The 15,392-nt window shown below is 38.5% G+C and overlaps 1 protein-coding gene and 1 long non-coding RNA gene across 11 annotated transcripts in view; one reads left to right on the forward strand and one right to left on the reverse strand.

The window, feature by feature from the left end:
• Window positions 1-15,392, forward strand: part of PCDH15 (protocadherin related 15) — a 1,467,631-nt gene that overhangs the window by 177,495 nt on the left and 1,274,744 nt on the right. For all 7 annotated transcript variants that reach the window (XM_075935032.1, XM_075935037.1, XM_075935036.1 and 4 more), the window contains one exon: window positions 2,987-3,223. The gene's annotated coding sequence lies outside the window, so the exon portion shown is untranslated. The remainder of the gene's footprint in view (window positions 1-2,986; window positions 3,224-15,392) is intronic.
• LOC112546455 (uncharacterized) overlaps window positions 1-15,392 on the reverse strand; it is a 95,991-nt gene that overhangs the window by 34,857 nt on the left and 45,742 nt on the right. For all 4 annotated transcript variants that reach the window (XR_012905617.1, XR_012905615.1, XR_012905618.1 and 1 more), the window contains 3 exons: window positions 9,341-9,405; window positions 7,253-7,311; window positions 6,779-6,887 (listed from right to left, as the gene is read on the reverse strand). This is a non-coding gene — a long non-coding RNA (uncharacterized LOC112546455). The remainder of the gene's footprint in view (window positions 1-6,778; window positions 6,888-7,252; window positions 7,312-9,340; window positions 9,406-15,392) is intronic.

Raw genomic sequence — 15,392 nt, forward strand, 5'->3', positions numbered from 1 at the left:
ACGCAAATTGTCGACGGAAGTTTTGTCGACAGTATCTGTCGACAAAACTTCCGTCGACAAAACGCGGTAGTCTAGACGTACCCATAGAGAAAGTGAATACCTGGAATCCTACATATGTGGATGAAGTGAATTCAAGATGTTCATAATTTTTTCATATGTTCAGTTTATTCCAAGGGGATACTTAACAGTTTCTTTATCAGCAGCGATATGGCAATGTCTTCACTACTCCTAATTGTTCATGCTCATTTTATGTTTTTCTTGTTGCAAGCCAGTTTAAAGAAGCAGTTCAATAGAACAGTCATTTTAGTATCATCACTGTTTTTAGCACTCTCCTCATATTTTATGGGTCTTTCTTGCTCGCTAGTATTATTTCCTTCTCCCTTTGACATATTTATAAAAAGTTCTTATTCACCTTAACATCTCTTATTAATGTTAACTCATGTGTGCTGTGAAAGGTTGCCAGAGATGTTAAGAAGCAGAAGTCTAAATGTCATTTTCCTGGACAAAAACCTCCTGTGCATTTTGATGTAGCTTTTTTCACGGTTCTGAGGCCAGAGAGGTTGTCACTGATGAATACTTTATAAGGAACAGAATCCATGTTTTTATTCTGTACGGCATTTAATACACTTGAATGATGTGTGTACAACACCCAGAAAATACATTAAAAGCGTGTTTTGAGGTTAAAAACCAACCACGGAAAAGTTAGGAAATGCCAGATGTATGGTTTTCTGTTTAACCTTTACTCTGGTCTTGTGTATTGTTTAACCTGTGGACCAAATAAGGAAGATGTCTCATGGGAAAAAATGTGATTAACTAACTAAAGATTGTATCATCATATCTGTGTGCAAGGGAACTGAATTAAATTTGAGTGAGCAACTGTGAATATAACTTTAATTTTAGAGATTTAGCAACCTGTTGTAACATGGCAATCTCCTCTCCTGCTTCTCTGGGTTTTTAATTGCAACAGTAAAAACAGTTGCATTATGTGTCTGTAACTAAATTGGGAGCAGGATCAAGATTCAAGTGATCTCTCCTTCCCTCTTTTCTAGTTCCATGCACATTAGAAAGTGAAGCATTTATTATGCTGTCTAGAATCATCGTATTCCTTTATCAAAATATCATCCATTTCCTATACCTCAGAATTCAGTTAAAAAGGTGCAACTGTATTTCAGCACAGTACAACTGTATAACAACTGGATTACATGTGTCTAAGTGTACTAATTCATTGTCATGCCTATGAAATCAATTTATTGTGTAGCTGCATTATAACATTGCCTTGACATTTAATATTGCCTCAATCCAGAAATAACTTAGAAGTGGTATACAAGCCAATTTCAGGCTATTCTTTGTTTATTTCTAAAACACTAATATAATTACTTTTATTTTCATTGAAGAAGCATGGTTAAAAAGAAACTGTAACTGGGGGAAATGCATCTGAGGTACCCGTGTGTTTTGGGATGATTAATGGGATAATTCAACATGGGATTTGCTAAGGCAGTTTGACCCATCTATTCATATTCTATGGTCTTTGAAGCAGGAACTCTCTTACTTGGTGTGTACAGTGCCTATCATATTGGTGTCTTGGTTTCAACTGAGTTCCCTATTCACTATCATAACATAAATAACAAATAATTATTCATAATATATTTCATATATTTGAGATATTTTAGGGAATGTATGCATTTTAAAATATCCCACATTTATTTCTGGAAAATATCAGTAATTAATTTACTCCAACAAATTTATATTAACTCACATACTAAAAATGCACTTAATTATCTACTGTATTAAAACCTGAATAGGTGGGATTTGATTTTCATTTAGTAGTTTGCTTCCAAAGCTGCATGGAGAAAGAGTTCACTATAGATCTAGTTGGAAAATTAACTATTTCCCCATGGAAACCATTGATGAAAAGGGTAGGTGGAGAGAGAAAAATCACATAATGAAATACTTTGGAAATAATATTGTAGAGGAGAATGAGGAAACTGAATTACAGCTCTCATGAGGCACCATGATGAGAGATTCAAATCTTAGCATTGTTGAATTTGAATTAAATTTTTCAGATGTCATGCCTTTGTTCTTTTGACAAAAAAAAAAATCAGAAATTGCTGCACAAAATAAAAATGTCATGAAAATTCACTTAATTTGAATATTTTGTAAAAAGCAGATTCAACGGGATTTTTTTGAAAGTGTGCTATTGGGTTCCTTTAAAAACCCAATTATGAACAAAATACTGCTTCCATTTACTGTGGATGTTTCCCCAATATCAATGTGATTTCTATATTGTAACAACCTTTTCTCTACTTAAAAAAAAAGTAGTTGAATATTAAATTTTTACTTAGACCAAATGTGGTTTCAAAGAGCTATCCTTTTGTGTTACTTACTTACTAATATGTTTCATGAGATAGTTATATAATACAGATTAGCGTTTACAAAAGGAATTTAGGATAGTTATTTCTTCTTTCAAGATATAGTGACTAAAATACTTTTTGATTTGTGAAATATAATATTAACTATGAAATACCTCTATCTATATAAATATTGCATGCATTTTTATAAGTTTACTATGAGCAGGGCTCTCAAGTGGTCAGGATGTAAATACAAGATTTTGAAAAGAAAAGGAAAAAAATAATTTTGATCATCAGACAAAAGATTTCTCCTAGTCATTCACTGGAACAATGTATCATTGAAAACTGCACTGCCTGTCATGTAATTTTGCTGGTTCAACTTCAAACCTCCTAGTTTTTATTTCATGCAGACTTTTCTGAACCCTAATTCACCCCTTCAAACGTTGTTTCACTGGAGGTCCTGACTGCAGATAATTTTATTTCTTTAATACCAGCCTCAAAGTGTTCCATGTAATCATTAAGTTTTGAATTTGATGTTTTATTCTGGCATCGAGCATTTGTCATATTGGGCTAAGATTCCATTTTGGTCCCCATTTTGTTTTTTTATGCCATGGCTTAATCATCTCTTCTTTTCACAGAGTTTGTCATTCATTGGTTGGCTCATCTCTTGGCTCAGTGTTGCCAAGTGATAGGAAAAGTACTGGGAAGAAGGAGTGTTAAGATGTGAGCTGCATCCACAGACATATGTGTGATTAATGGATCAGCAAGCTCACCGGGATCCAGGAATTGCCAAAAGACATTTTTGGTCAGAAAAACAGAGAGGGAGTACAGTGCACTCAGCTTCATTGGAAACTGTCCCCACCTTCAATTAAAAGGTGAGATTTGTTTTTCAGTTCATTGCACTTATAGAGAGAGAAGGGGAAAACTTTAAGGTCCTTTCTTTGGTGGCTTTGTTTGAGTTGTATATCTTTGCTACATTCTACAATATTGTCTAACATTATATATATTAATTTACTGCGAATTGAGTCAACAATAAATATATAAGTGAAAGACAAATATGACCTTACGGCAGTTCCAAGTAGATAGGCATCAATAAAAGGGTAACTAAGATTTTCACAAATTAACACCTTGATTGTGAGGACCAAAAGGTTCTAGAGCCTGAATGAAATCTATCCCCCCAAATGAAATCCACTGTTCTGATATTAGACAGCTCTTTAATAAAATGTAACAAGATTTATTAGTTGGAAGCCAAATCTAGGGCAAAAGAACAGACTAGGAACAAGCAACTTTCCTAAGAACAAGGGATTCCCCCATCACTTGTCTTTAAATCAAAACTGACCGTCTTGCTAAAAGATATGTTAAAACAAAAGTTATGAATTAAGGCAGAGAGTACTAAGTGCGGTACTTTGACCTGTAATATATAGAACATCAGAATAGCTCATGATGATGGTCCCTTCTGTCCTTAAAATCTAAGCTAATTGAGAGTTGCAGGAACTACAGAATGTAAAATGTTTACTGGAAGTTAGGAAGGTAGAGGAGGAATTTGAAGAGAAAATGGTCAGATACATAAAAGTAAATACCAAAGAATGTCATGTTGGTTATTTTAAGTATTTCAGAAACGATACCTTACTGCTGGCTTCTGACCAATGGAGGAGTGGTACCTGGCAGTGAGAGAAGGCACTGCCTGCTGGTGAATGAGTTGATCAGATCAGAAATGGCTCCTTCCAAGAGTTGTGACCTGGACCTTTTATTTCACTGGACAAGTACCCTTCTTTCTCCCTAATGCCTTTCTCCCATGCCATATGGGAATTACAGTCTTCAAAGTGTTTAGTGTTTGAGGAGAAGCTAGTTTACGAAAGGTTACACCTTAAGCTGAAGTTGATAGAGCAGTTTTCTGTGTCATATGAAAGGTAGATATTTAAAAAAAATAAGAGATAGGTATCTCACTGGTATTCTGGATTGTCTGTTCTGAACCTTTATTCATAATATTCTCATACGTAATATAACTAAGGGTGCATCTACACTGTACCCATAGGTCAACATAAAATATACAATTTGAGCTATGCAAATTGTGTATCTTATTTTGATCTAATTTTGAAATTTGAGATTTGGTGCTGTCTACATGTCAGAATAGCGAGCCCATTATTTCAAAATCTATTTCAAAATAACAGACTGGTTCAAAAGACATGGAGGAGCTATTTCAGGATACTTCCGGTATCCCAAAATAGCACTATAGTATAGATGTTCACTAGGTGTAATGCTAGGAGAATGTCAGTTTCAACACAGTGAATGCATGTTAATATGGCAAAGAGTAATATTTCTGAATCGTAAATGTATCTGGGTATGTCTACACTACCCCCCTAGTTCAAACTAGGGGGGTAATGTATGCATACCGAACTTGCTAATGAAGCCCGGGATTTGAATTTCCTGGGCTTCATTAGCATAAAGCCGGCGCCGCCATTTTTAAAAGCCGGCTAGTGCGAACCCCGTGCCGTGCGGCTACACGCGGCACGGACTAGATAGTTCGGATTAGGCTTCCTAATCCGAACTATCTGTACACCTCGTTCCACATTCCACGTTCCACGAGGTGTACAGATAGTTCGGATTAGGAAGCCTAATCCGAACTATCTAGTCCGTGCCGCGTGTAGCCGCACGGTACGGGGTTCGCACTAGCCGGCTTTTAAAAATGGCGGCGCTGGCTTTATGCTAATGAAGCCCGGGAAATTCAAATCCCGGGCTTCATTAGCAAGTTCGGTATGCATACATTACCCCCCTAGTTCGAACTAGGGGGGTAGTGTAGACATACCCTTTGAGATTAGCAATTTGCTATTGCAGGCAGCTGTCAAAATGAATGTTGACAGACTCTGTCATCAAATTAATCCCTTTCCATATTCAGTGTTGTCTGGCATTCCTTGTCACTCACTACTTGTCCTCAATCTAGGACACAGCCAAGGAGAGAACTCTACAAATTTTACAACTGTTCTGTTGCTTTCCATTCAAGAACTCAGAAACACATTGTATTTGCCCTAAACAACTACCTTTGATGTTAGTGTCAGTAGAACCATAATACCTCTTGAATATGAAACAGACCTTTAAATGTAAATTTAGCGAGTTGATGTTGATGTTGATGCCCACAAGCCTAATAACTTGATATGTATTATTTAGGCAACAGATCTTTCTCCCTCTGTATTATTTAGGCAACAAATCTTTCTGTCTCTGTCACTCTCTCTCTCTAACGTATAGCACCGCCTGGTAAAGAAGTTAAGTAAGGCTGACTTATTGTGTATTAATGAGATAATACTGTTTAATAGGTAAGACTGAAAATTAGAAGGACTGGACTATGGACCCAGGGTAAAGGAATCAACCACTTTTGTCTCTGTTTCTTTTCTCTGGGATGACTTTTTGGTCTTCTCAACCTAACTAGAACTGCAATTTTGGAGGCTGGGGAGAGGTAATTGGTGTCAAGGTCCACTTAAAATTGTACAGATTCCCATCTTTCGGAATCTGTTTGCAGGGTTTGGCAGTGTAACTTATTCTGATTGTTTTGTTTATATATTTGGGATGGTTTCCTTTTTTAAAGACATAACTATTCTGAATAAAAAAGGCATTAGGATAATTGTTTGGGGGCTTTTATGGTTATGGTTATTATATAAGGCCTTGTATAAATTGCAGATCTGAAAGTAGAGGAAAAATAGAAACTATGATACTGTGATGTCTGCCCTGATTCTTTTCATTGTGTTCCCCTTTTGATATCACAGACATCTAGTTTTTACTCTTTTCCCCCCTTGAAATATATTAATATCTAGAAAAAGATATAAGATAACACACAATGTAGCAGTAGGTGTATACCTGGTTGAAATGTGGATAAACCATTCATTTCTCTTTGTTTAGAACATGTGGATGAATAGAATAATTTTTCTCCTTGTTTAGTTTTTATACCTTTTTATTGACTTTTTAATGGCAGTCATAAAAGTTTTGAGGCTATGAGACAGGTGTGCCATCAGGGTCTTTTTGAATAGATTTATTGTCATTGTTAGTATTTGTTTATTTGTAGAGCCATGTAAGTACAAATGATGCCACAGAGATGGAGAACTGTGCCAAGTTAGTAAATTATTCCACTCCCAAATGACTTACATTGTAAAGCATAAGTTGGCACAGTATACAGTGATAATAGAAAGTAGTGTATGGTGATGAACAATAATTATTCCTCTACCTAAAATGAACAACACTGTTGCATGTAATATGGTTAGTTTGCTGTTTGTTGATAATAATGTAGGTATACTGGATCACTAACTATGAGCAGTATCAAACTGAAAAAGTTTGGATCTGGATCTTGATGTAAACACTGCCACTCTCCAATTTCAATTAGCTGGGCACTTGACATGCTGCAATTGCTGCTTATTATTTTAGTTACATAGTTTAACTGCTACCTTTTCTTTCTCACTTAACCTCTGATTGTTTCATCTTGTTGTCTCACATCAAGTCAACATTGTAAGCTTTTGGGAGTGTGGCTCATCTTTTTCCTTTTGTGTACAGCTCCTAGCACAATGAGAAAGAGATGCCTGATTTAGGTCTATTAGCCCTATATGGTTCTAAGTACATTATTTTTGTAATGTTTAAGCTCATAGCTTCATCTTGTTTCTGCCTGCATATAGCCCAAATGGTACTAACTGCTTTTCTGGTGTACTTTTCAATACTCGGGGAATGCTTTCCCATAGTTTGTGTTTTTAATTATTTTTCACCCTTTCTGTGTGGTTGGCCAGCTGAATTCAAGTATTTAAACAGCCATGCTCCAAAATGAACCTGACTATATTTCCCATCCAAAAATAGTGGGCATCAGAGCTTATGCAATGAAATTCACATGCACACAAGGGAAGAAAATGCTCATTTCTGCCATTTCCTACCTGACCAGAATCATATTTTCCACTGGCTGGTAGAGAGGGCTTTTTTCCTCCCGAAGATACTGCAATAGAGCCAATTTGAACATTGAAAAATGTTGCTTATTTTAAATGATTCATTATCTAAACCATTCACGTATTCCTAATGTAAGTCTTACATTAAAGCACAAAGGCAGTTGAATGCTAGTAAATATACAGATTGTGCTATTTCATTTTACTGGCACACAGTTTATATCCTGGTATAGCTATAGATTTACACACACACACACACTCTCTCTCTCTCTTTCTCTCTCTCTCACGGTTACCAGGTAGACCCCTCCCAAAATACCAGACACACTTGATCATGAGGGGGGGGAGAAGAGAAGGAAAGAGACCAGCTGGGAGGAGGGAGGGGCTGGCTGGGAGGAAGGGGGCGGGAGGCGAGGCTGGCAGGCGGGGAGGTCGGGGGCTGTGGGGCTGGCCGGGAGGAAGAGGGGGGTGGGAAGCAGAGCCGGCGGGGGGAGGCGTGCAGCCACTGTCCGCAGCCGGAGTCCAACAGTCCGTGCCCCTAGGAGGCATTCCCTCTAGTTGCTAGTAGAAGACAGGTGGGGGCGGGTGCACTGGCTGGGACTCCCAGCCAGTCCCCCCGCTTGGCTTCTGCATGCAACCAGAGGCTCCCAGCTGGGAGGCGGGGCCACAATTGGCGCTGGAAGCCTCTGGTTTTGTGCAGAAGCCGGGCGGGAGGAGTGGCTGGGAGTCCCGGCCTCCGCCCCACCCCACCTGGCTTTTGTACGCGACCACAGGTCTCCCAGTGCCAATTGCGGCCCACCTCCCAGTCACTCCCCCACCCCCGCCAGGCTTCCGTCCGGCACCCAGCCGGAAATTCAGTAAATACCTGACATTGCACATGTCCAGTATTTTCTGAATTTGTCTACTGGACAGAAGGCGCAAAAAACGGACTGTCTGGTAGAAAACTGGACACCTGGTAACCCTACCCACACTACCTCCTAAGCTGGCAACCGCTTTGAAATGCATTTACAGCCTTCATCAAAAATTCTTATTGCTTAGTAATGATATCTACCCTGTCCAACAGAACCCTGATATAATCAATACATACACTCTGTAGCAAGATTAACAGCTTTCGGCATGTGCATTCAGCTTTCAAATTTCTTATAAATTCCTCAGGTATATTTCTATTATGGTGAAATGGTATTTAAAGATTCCCTGGGCAATTGGAGAAGTACAATAAGAGTTAATAAGACAAAAAATAAACAGCTTTGGAGTTTTGTGCTTTTTTTTAAGGAGAAGCAGTGATAATTATAAGTTATTTCTAGTGATGTTTATTTGTAAAATGACTCATTTGGGCATTGCATCAGGTTCTCCCCCCCCTTAGTCCTCAGTCAGTTGTCTATCCTCTTGAGGGAATAAGATGTAGTCTCTTTCCTCTAGGGAATTTACACTATGATAGACAAAATGTCAAGCATAACTAGACAAATGGACATTGTAATATGCAACATAGGAACTTCATTTTTCATCCTTTTAGAGCCTATATTCTATTTCAGACATCTTAAAATTAACACCTATGATCTAGATGGGAGCTGTCAGACTTTTCTTAGATCACAGAAAACACAGTCCTCCTTGCTAGCTTTTTTTCTTAGTAGCAAAGGATTTTCCTGAGCTTTACAGTGTAAGATGAATTGCTCTGGTGTCCCTGTGAAAAATGGGTCTTTGAACTAATCAGATATGTTTGCATATGGATGAGTTGTTTTGACAGTGTCTTGCTTATGTAAAGTAATCAATGGCAGCAGGGAATATTCAATATACTGATTTTATTTAAATTGTATCATTTTAATATTGATTTTTAATGCTGTGTTGCATGAAGAAGATTACAAATGGACAGTTCTCTCTCCTATAGGCCTTTATGTAAATCATCTAAAGCAATTTTTATTTTTTGTATTGGCGCAGAAGGTATAGGGAGGAGGAATCATTTCCTTGCTTATGCTATTGAAAAAAGAGTACATGTCCTACTTAGCACAGAGAAATTACTGTGGTTTATCAAATGCTAGCAGAATGTTAAGTGTAGGTAAAATCTGACTTTAATGGCATCTTCTATACCTGGTTTGCCAATGAATGGTTCTTCATTTCTCAAGAAGCAATTTCTTATTATGCAGGACCTAAAACTGAAAGTTTTCTAAGTTAGAAATTAAATTTTTCCATAAAATTACTTAATTAAAAAATCGTCTGGAAATAAAATATGTAGTGACATTTGAAATAAGAATCCTGAAGACACTATCTGACAGGTAGTTTAATAGCAGTTAAATTAACTGTTAGGTCCCTATATACCTTAACCACCAAACTACTTTGCAGAGTTATCTTTATTCAGTTATCTCTTTTTAGGAGTAAAACACAGTATACAATAGTAAATAGAGATGGTTTTACTAATTCTGGTGACATAGGTGGTACATGTAGTGAAGCTAGCTGAAAAAATTGATTTTTTACTTTGGTGTTGGCAGGGATCATTTCTAGCTTACAGAGTACTGCAGAGAAATTATTACCACATGCGGCCTCCACTAGGATTACTGTGTCCAGGCAGTCCCCGGGTTACGTACAAGATAGGGACTGTAGATTTGTTCTTAAGTTGAATCTGTATGTAAGTTGGAACTGGCGTCAGCCGCTGCTGAAACTGATCAGTTTCAACCGCGGCTGAATCTGGACGCCAGTTCTGACTTACATAAAGATTCAACTTAAGAAATCCAGGCGTCCCCAAGTCAGCTGCTGCTGAAACTGATCAGCGGCTGATTCCAGGAAGCCTGGGGCAGAGCAACTCTGCCTCGGGCTTCCTGTAGTCAGCCGCTGGTCAGTTTCAGCAGCGGCTGACTTGGGGATGCCTGGGGCAGAGCAGCTGGGTTGTTCCAGTAGCGCAGCTCCTCGGTGTTACTGGAGCAACCCAGCAGCACCCCAGCTGCTCTGCCTCAGGCATCCTGATTCAGCCGCTGACATAGTAAAGGGCATTCCAAATTGGAGGACAGTGATGACTCAGCTATTCATTATTCTGGATTATGTCGAGGGTATATTACAGGGATCTCTTCGAGGAAGGTGGCAGTGCAATCCATTCAGTTTTTTATGTAACTGTCAATTAAGTTTAATGATAAAAATCAATATTTTACATTCCAAGTTTGTGGATTCAGGTGTGAAATGTGTTAAACAAACTTGATACTCCCTAAACATTCAAAGTAGTAAACAATCTTTTCTAGAAGTAATTGAACCATTGTACCAAAATATCAATTTAATAACAATAGGCAGTGATCCTGATGTTCTTTTCTTGAGCTAATATTTCTTTTTGTACAGTCTGTTTGTAAAATTGATCCCTGATTTCAGATCACAGAAAATTCCCTCTAACTTGGAAGTACTTTTTGCTATTTATATTACTGCTTTAGATCTTATTGTATACCCAACAGTTACAATGTAATTTTGGTAATGTGTGCTGTATTCTCCTCCAACTTCACTAAGTCTATACATATTCTTTTTGTAATGGTACATCTAGACTTACTTTCACTTTCAAATGAAGATATGCAAATTCAGCGGTAATTTGAATATCATCTTCCAATCGCTTTTTCAAAAGAGTTTTTTTTGAAAAAGCAAGCAGTTTAGATGGGGTTCTTTTGAAAAAAATCCCTTTTTTCAAAAGAATCTTCTTCCACAAAAATTGAGGTTTACAGGTTCTTTGGGGAAAAAAAAGGGTTTTTTTTTCAAAAGATCTGCATCTAAACTGCTTGCTTTTTTGAAAAAAACTTTCTAAAAGGTGATCGGAAGAAGACATGCAAATTACTTCCAAATTCACATATTTCTTTCAAAAGTGAAAATAAGTCTAGACATACCTTAAATTGGCACAGTACCAAAATTAGCAGGCACCATGAGCAGGAAGTGAGGAGCTTTGAAGGTTTTGTTCTGGTGTATTCCTGTGTAGTAGAAATGGGCTTCTAATTGGGAAAGGCCTGAAAACAGAATAGTATGGGTCAGGAATGGGCCCATAATTTTTACCGCACATATGCTGAAAGTGGAATAACATGAGTCAACATGAGTTATTTAAGTCTCGGCTTGACAAAGCCCTTCCTGCATTGATTTAGTTGGGATTGGTCCTGCCTTGGGCAGGGGTCTAGACTTAATGACCTCCTGAGGTCTCTTCCAGCTCTATGATTCTATGAACCAGATTATTATAGGCCTTTGTGGCTGAGGAGCTAGGAGCAGGATAGCATTCACTTCATTCATTAGCCTGGATTTCACAATAAAAGTTTCTTATGGTCTCCTGGCCATGTGTCTGACCAAGAGTTTTATCCCAATGCTATTCAACCCTAAAGTTTAAGGACCCCACTGGCAACCTCAGGTCTAGTTGAGGGTTTTGAACAGTTATGCATGTCTTCCAGTATCTCACAAAGAATGAAAAAAATCTCCTTCAGTTGAAGCAACTTCATTTGTCTCATTCAGACTCCCAAGATGAGAGCTTTATTGTCTCATTAGGTCTGATAGAGAAATGGGCATCTCTCAAAACTTTGGTTGACTCCAACAGCTAAGTGAATCCTGCTATACAAGTATGACCTACGATAGTCATGAATAATCTCAGCATCAAGTGTTGCCCAGTGTTCTGAGATCATACTTTGGCTGCAGGTGGTTAAAATAGTCTTTTCTTGGAGAAAAGTGCTCACGTCTACTGAGTCTCTGCTTGTTCTTCACTTGGAAGATTGCTGGTCATTCTACTAAATAGTCTACCATTTACTAAGTAATGTAACACTTTATTGACTAAACCTCGCATTCCCCAGTGAAGCTCCTTGTTTCACCAATTGACTGTAGCTGTCCTCTTTTTATGTATGCAGCTACTCTTATTTCTCTATCACTTTACCAAAAAGAGTAATTGAGACTTGATACTCACTGTACTTCTAAGGGTTAAAAATTAAAAGGCACATTTTAATTACCATATTTTCCGGCATATAAGGCTACTGGGCGTATAAGACGACCCCCTAATTTTTTAGTTAAAAGATAGGGTTTCGTCTTATACCCCAGCGCCCCTCCACCTCCCCGGCTTTGCTCCCGGTATCCCTGGTCTGCTGGAGACGGTCCCCAGCAGACCAGAGGCACCGGGAGCAAAGCCGCAGCGGCGGCGGGGTCCCACGCCTCTGAGGCTTCCCCCGAGGCTTTGCAAAGCCGCAAAGCTGTATACCCGGCGTATAAGACGACCCCTGATTTTTGGGGGATATTTTTAACATCAAAAGTCGTCTTATACGCCGGAAAGTACGGTATATATCACCTAAAGTCTTTGTAACTTTCTAAAAGAACCTAAATGGGCAACTGCATAAGAAACCTCAACAACAGTAATTGAACAGAGTGTTTTTTTTTTATTTTCAGAAGGCAGGACAAGCGCTTTTGTGACTTGTATGTGTACATACTATAGCTCTGCTAAGAGCTTGAGGAGAGGTCATGGATCGGCAGGATTCATGAAATACCTTAGCTTCTAAACATTCCCTTGGAGGGAACCCCTTTAGTGTACTGCATCTCACAGAGTTCTTGCTCCACATAGACCACATAGTCTTACCATATATTAGGCTGAGGTACTGGGCTTCAGAACTCCTGTTTCATACCATGATCTCTGCCCAGTGAAACCAACTGAGAATGGTCTCTGAAGAGTAAGTCTTTACCAGGAATTAAAATATTTATTGTGACACCCAAGCTGCGCTCTTAAAACTGAGTAATATTTAGTGTTTAACAGGAACACAGTATTGGAAGTAGGCCTGTCAACAGGGGGGACAAAGGGACCAATTTCCCTGGGGCCCAGAGATTCAAAGGGACCTAGAGCTCGCAGCCTCCACCACTGTAAGCACCTTTGAATTGCTAATGGAGCAGCAGGAGGCTGGTCTTCATGACTTTGAGGGCTGGGGGAATGTGCCCTGGCTCTAGGAAGCGCTAAGTGCTGACTGCCTTCGGCCCCACCCAGTCTGCCCAAAAGCCTCGCCCCGCACCTTGCCCCTGGGTCTGTGGTGACTGTCAACCCTGCAGAGAGGAAGTGAGCCTAGAGAAATACAGGCTAAAGAATAGTCCATTCTGTTGAATCCAGAACAAGTCAAACTGTAGTGAACTGCATTTTCAGTCTGTCTGTCTGTCTGTTACTCTTCCTTAATCAGCTCAAATAGAAAACATCCCCTTCTTCCAGAGCCTCACAGGCCTTTGTTCTTCATACAAGACCATGTGGTGTTTAAAACATCTCTGCCAGACTGCTCAGCTTTCCCCTAAGAGGTTTTGGTTAGTCACTTGGAATTTCTATTGTCTCTGTTTGTTTGGGCCAGTTTCAACTAGTTCTTCAATTACTCTCTCATTGCACCAAGTCAGCATAGAGACATAGACATGTGTGTTTCCTGTGTCTTTCAAGGAGCACAGTTATCTCTTTTTGCCCCCACTGAAGTTTTGAGGGAAACTGAGGTGCACGTAAAATTGATTAAAAGCATTACTGAAAAGTTCCACTTCATCACAAGAAGTTCATTTTGTATGTTCCCCAGAACGGTTGGTAAATCCCTTGTGAAATACCACTTGCAATAAGTTATATCAAAATGTTCAGGAAAAGTCTACCAAATACATTTTCAGAAGACTGCATGAAAATTAATGTACCTATATTAGCATAATGTTGGGCTATTTATTTTTAAAATGCAAATCAATTTCTGTTCAACTTGAATTGAATTACTGAACAATTTTCTGCCATAGCCAAAAAACTCCTAAAAATCTAAACGAATTCATGCAATTTTTTCATCCTAAGTACTTTATTTTGCATTTTTTGAAGTAAAAAGTGTAATGCAATGGGGACTTTAAGCAAATTATTCTTTGGAAAATGAGGTAGCAGCATGATTAATAAGATTCTCTTTCACCTGCACATCTTCAAACAGATAAGAAGCATTTATAAGTTAAGAAATTCAGCTACCTATTACTTTACAAATCTCAGGGCTTACATATTCAAGGGCAAATATCTTAGGGCTAGTGTACTGCACTAATGGGGTGTGATTTGTAGAGAGTACACTAAAGGGGTGTGATTTGTAGAGCGCTCCGATTGCCTCATTCTGACCCTACTTGTGTACTCTGAAAGGTACCTTCTTTGAGTTAATGTAGTCCTACTTTAGAAGTTAGAATGCAGTAAGTTAGTATGCATTATAGCCACACACCCAAGGGGAACTTTGCTACAATATGTAAACAAGCCCTTGGACAACCACAATGTGAATATAAGTATTATAGACTGCAGGTGCAAAGTATTAGTAACAAATAATAAAAATCACATTTACAATTTAAAATATAGTTAAAATAATTTGCATAATAACAATCTGACCAGAACTAATAGGTATTAAATATATTGGTGATTATAATTATGCGAAGTAATAGTGAAATCCTTGTTCAATCAGAAATGCTGATTGCTTTAAAATATTTTATTAATATAGGGGGTCTTTTGTGTTAATGGAATTAATGCACCTCTAGAGCGAAAACTGTCAGCGCGACTCTGTCACTTTACATGTGCTATGTAAACTTTACTCGGAGTTTTAAGTATAGAATTCTGTGGAAAAAATGCATCTTTCATTAATGATATGGAAAAAGAAATCAAAATAGAGCTTTTTAAGTGTAAAGTATGAAGTAAGTCTTTCATTTTAATAATATCTTTTATTCCCTTTCCCTTTAGCTGTAGAACATTTTAATAAGGGGAGAAATGCATGTTCGGCAATCTTTTAGATGGCATGAGCTATCCTTTTCGGGGAAAAGAGAAGTAAGCCGAGATGGTCTGAAGCTGCTTTGTGGTTTCTGTTAAAGTCCAATCCTGTTTCCTTAAAGGAAGAACAGGATGAGCACACAAAAACGGGGAAAGAAAAGAGCAGCAAAAATAGAAAACACAATTCTGTGTCTGGCACTGACTCCTAAGTGCAACTACACCTGACAGAAAAACAAAAGCACAGCATATCTCATCAGCCACTCACAGACTGACAAGCTTGTAATAACATAGGGCTCTTTAGGGCATTGCTTTTAACTGCCTCAGTGGTCACATGGGCATAGCAGTGCTGCAAAATAGCAGCATGGGCCACTTAAGCCAGGCTTACTAAATAAAAAGGGGGAAAAGAGAGAGGAAACAGGAGAAATGAGGTGGGGA

Source organism: Pelodiscus sinensis, chromosome 8 (genome assembly GCF_049634645.1).
Source record: "Pelodiscus sinensis isolate JC-2024 chromosome 8, ASM4963464v1, whole genome shotgun sequence".
NCBI lineage: Eukaryota > Metazoa > Chordata > Testudines > Trionychidae > Pelodiscus > Pelodiscus sinensis.